This window comes from Nanorana parkeri, unplaced genomic scaffold (genome assembly GCF_000935625.1).
Source record: "Nanorana parkeri isolate BGI_ZX_2015 unplaced genomic scaffold, ASM93562v1 scaffold1103, whole genome shotgun sequence".
NCBI lineage: Eukaryota > Metazoa > Chordata > Amphibia > Anura > Dicroglossidae > Nanorana > Nanorana parkeri.
Genome location: NW_017307371.1, coordinates 572,459 through 576,795, shown reverse-complemented (window position 1 = coordinate 576,795; position 4,337 = coordinate 572,459).

Genomic DNA, 4,337 nt, shown 5'->3' with positions numbered 1-4,337 from the left:
ACAGGCAAACAAGTAGACAAATAAAAGTGTTCAGTGCCAGTGGCGGACCTACCACCATAGCGACCGATGCGGTTGCTATGGGACCCGCAGCACTGGGAGGGGGATCCCTGCTGCTCTCCCCCGCTTGTAAGGCTGAGGCATCGGGGATCCGGAAAAAAAAAATGGACGGCGGAGATGCTGCTGCCGTCCTGAAACTGACAGGAGGACAGCGGCTCCGCTCTTCTCCCCGCCTGCCACTCGATCAGGGGCAGGGGGCCCTTACAAAAGTTTGCTATGGGGCCCTGGGATTTCTAGTTATGCCCCTGTTCAGTACACTGTACAGTACATACAGGGTTATGATGGGGTAATGACAGTCAGAGCCAACTTCCTGTTCAGTACCAGACCTAGAAGAGGCTGGGTACTCAATAACAGGGGGTACAGTACTACAATCCAGACCCACTACTCGTCTGCGATCGTCGGCACGAGCACCATTACTAGTGGAATGCTGCGCGGTACAGTCTCGGAGATCAGTTCGTAAGTACGGGTTGTACGTAAGTTGGGTGTTCGTAAGTCAGGGACTTCCTGTACACCAATCAGCCATAACATTATGACTATAGGAAGAAGACAAGCCAGCGGAGGCAGTGTGATGTTTTGGGTAATGTTCTGCATGGAAAACCTTGGGTCTTGCCATTCATGTGGATGTTACTATTATTATTATTATACAGGATTTATATAGCGCCAACAGTTTGCGCAGCGCTTAACTATGACACGTACCACCTACCTACACATTGCTGCTGACCAAACACACCCCTTCATGGAAACAGTATTGCCTGATGGATGTGGCCTCTTTCAGCATAATAATGTGCCCTGCTACAATGCAAAAATGGTTCTAGAATAGTTTGAGGAACACAACCAGGGTTATTCACTAAAGGGTGAAGAGTTTGGAGAAGGCCGGAGAAGTGAACAATCTAGGACAACATAGCTGAACTGGAAAGTGAGCTGAATTGGAGAAGTTTTCCAAATCAGCTATTTTGTGCTAGATTGTTCACTTCTCCTGTCTCCTCCACACTCTTCACCCTTTTGTGAATAACCCTGAACGAGTTTGAAGTGTTGACTCTTGACTCCTCCAAATCTCCATCCGTGCGATGTGCTGGAAAAACCACTGCGAGCCATGGAGGCCTCACCTCACCTTACATGACTTAAAGGATCTGCTACTGACAGCTTGGTACATCATAACTTCAGAGGTCTAGTGGAGTCCATGATAACAGTTCGGGAAAAGGGGGACCTACTCAATTTTAGGCAAGTGGGCATAATGTTAGGGCTAATTGGTGTATGTCAAATTACTGTTTTGTGCATTTAATCTCCCTGTAATTAGCAATATTATGATATTCAACAGGCCTGAGACTGCTGCTGGGTGCCACTATTTTGTATGGGACATCAAAACCACCAGCAGCCCCAGAGCGGTCACACAAATGATGCTCTGTAATATTCCCCCGACATCACTTATTTATGTTTGAGGTTCACTGAACAGCCTCTCATTTATCTGATGACAGGACAGAGGCTTATATTAAGAGCTCCTACACAGCCGATGCACGTTACACTGAATAATTCCTGCACTCTGCACATATTACAATCAGCTCCTGCTTGGTGCACTAACAATTCTGCTCCCAGTGGCACTTCTGTTTAATTACTTTGTGGGTACACCGATAGCAAATTGCTTATCTTGCCTGAAATTCTATCATTTGCCAACAAATCCATGTGTAGGCTCCTGCTATCTGCCTATATAGCAGCAGGGGGAGAGGGCAGGAGCAGACAGGAACTCACACGTCCAGGAAATGGTCAGATCCCTACTAAAGTTGCACATGTCACAAGAAAGTGTTTCTTTTTTTATGGGGGAACAAGCAAATGCGTATTATCCTTTTTATTTACAATGTGAGGTCTGGCAACAGGGCCTATTTAGGGCAGGGCTGGAATGAAGGTTGCTGAGATGAATGGAACTTGCCAGAGGGAGTCGATCAGTGCAGGTTGACAGAGAGAAAGTAGCAATGGGTGCTGTATAAATGGAAGGGGAAGTGAATATAGGTTATTGGACCGAGATAAGCTGTGATCTGACAGAAGTGATGGGACGTGAATGTTATTTGCTGGGTAGAGGTAATCTGTGTTTGAGGGAGAGGTCTTTAATTCGGGAGTGGGGGTTTGTATTTTTCTGACTCTGGGGTGGCTGTAAAGGTGGAGACTCTAGTGTACGTTGCATGCTAGAGGTCGGGATTGTGGAAGGGGGGTGACTGCGGAGCTGTGCAGTGTGTGCAGGACGAAGTTACAGTAAAAGCGGGGACTGAAGTGTCTAGTACAGGCTTGAAGCAAGGACTGAGGGGCGGCATTGATGGTGGGTAGTGTGTAGCATCAGGGACAGTGGGGAGCGGTGCAGTGTTGGCTAGAAGTGGGGTGTGGAGTTTACAAGTGTCTGGTCAGGCTGGAAGTGGGGACTGTGGAACAACAATGATGGTGGGTGGTTGGTGGGCAGCGGCTATGACAGCAGGGAGTGAGGAGTGGCACAAGTGCATCAGAAGCAGAGCCTAATATGGGTAATAAATGGGTGTGGTTACTGGGGGTGTGGCCACTGAGGGGTGTGGTCACTGAGAGGCGCTGTAAAGCTTTCTCTCACAGGGCGCCTAAAGGCCTAAGGCCGGCCCTGCAGAGCACTTACATGAAGTCAAGTTCCTGCTGCCAGCAATAAGAATTAGGAGGAAACCAAAGAGTAGTACTACTGCTCTCTGGTTTCCTCCTCCTCATTTTCAGACTGTTAGTGGGCCGACTACAGGTGAAACTCAAATAATTAGAATATCGTGCAAAGTTCATTTATTTCACTAATGCAACTTAAAAGGTGAAACTAATATATGAGATAGACTCATTACATGCAATGCAAGATAGTTCAAGCCGTGATTTGTCATAATTGTGATGATTATGGCTTACAGCTCATGAAAACCCCAAGAACCCCAAATCCACAACCTCAAAAACGTAGAATATTACATGCAATCAATAAAACAAGGATTGTACATAGAACAATATCGGACCTCTGAAAAGTACAAGCATGCATATGTACTCAGTACTTGGTTTGGGCCCCTTTTGCAGCACTTACTGCAATTACTTTTGCACGATATTCTAATTATTCAAGTTTCACCTGTACCCTTGCCCCTGTCAGCTGAGGTGGGGGTAAGGTGCGGAGGGCAGTGTGGAATGGGGAACGGCATGCTGGAGAGCTATACAGATCGCAGGATAAAATCCATAAGGCAACCTTGGTGCTGGTGGACCTCCCGTGGTAGCTCCATGCCAGGGTCAGAGACTGATGTGTCTGGGCTGGAGGGGCAGAAGTATTGGGATATAGCAGAAACATACTAAGGGAGTCATTTATAACGGAGAGATGTCAATATCTGGTCTCTCTTATGCACTGCTGCACTACGCACACCGCAGGCCATCCATATAAAATAGTCCATGGTGTGTAGCCAACAAAGCTCCATGGAGTTCTCAGAGAGAGCCCCGTCATTGGAGGAGAGCCGGTCATTTGACCTCATCAGGTCACATGACAGGTCTCTTTCCCCCTAGCGTTTTCGGTTTACAGAACTTACATTCAGTTCAGTTTCTCTCTGCTGGCTTCAGAGTCCTAGAGCCAGTGGAAGACGGAGCACATTTGTGAAGCACATTGCCGCGGTGCAGCCATACCGCAGCTTTCTAAGTGCTTTTTCCGGTTAGTGCATAGTAACTCTGGCCCCATTCCATGTGATTATTTTTAATACTATAGGATAAAAAAAAAAAGACTTAAGCATTAGTAGCCCAGGCTTCAGGCCTTGGTTTCCCAGATTTGCAACTCTGCAACCTGGTCTTCTGTTTACATGTCCTCCAAGTTCCATTAGGTAGACATTTCAGCCTCATCTGATTCCAGCTTCCCACATAAGGTCCTTCAATGGCTCTTTGAGCTTCAGTCCTGTTTCCTGTGGTTTACATTGTTAGCGATTGTTCACTGTATTGCCCACCCTTCAGTTGGACTGTTTTCAGATGTCCTAATGTCTCCCTATGTTCCTCAGTGAACAGAAGAGAAAATTAGATTTTTGTACTCACCGTAAAATCCTTTTCTTGGAGTCCATTGAGGGATATAGTCCCTATGGCTCTGTTTTTATTTCATGCAGGTAGTGGGAAAGGTTAACCTGGGCTGACCTACAGATTGTTTTGTTTTTTTTGTGCCACAGTCCAAACCTCCTGAAGGCAGCAGTATAACCAGAAAGGTTATATATAGACTTCCTGTGCCCAGCAATAGAGAAGAAAGAAATGCATTCTCTATCACACCGTTATTCTTTCATTCA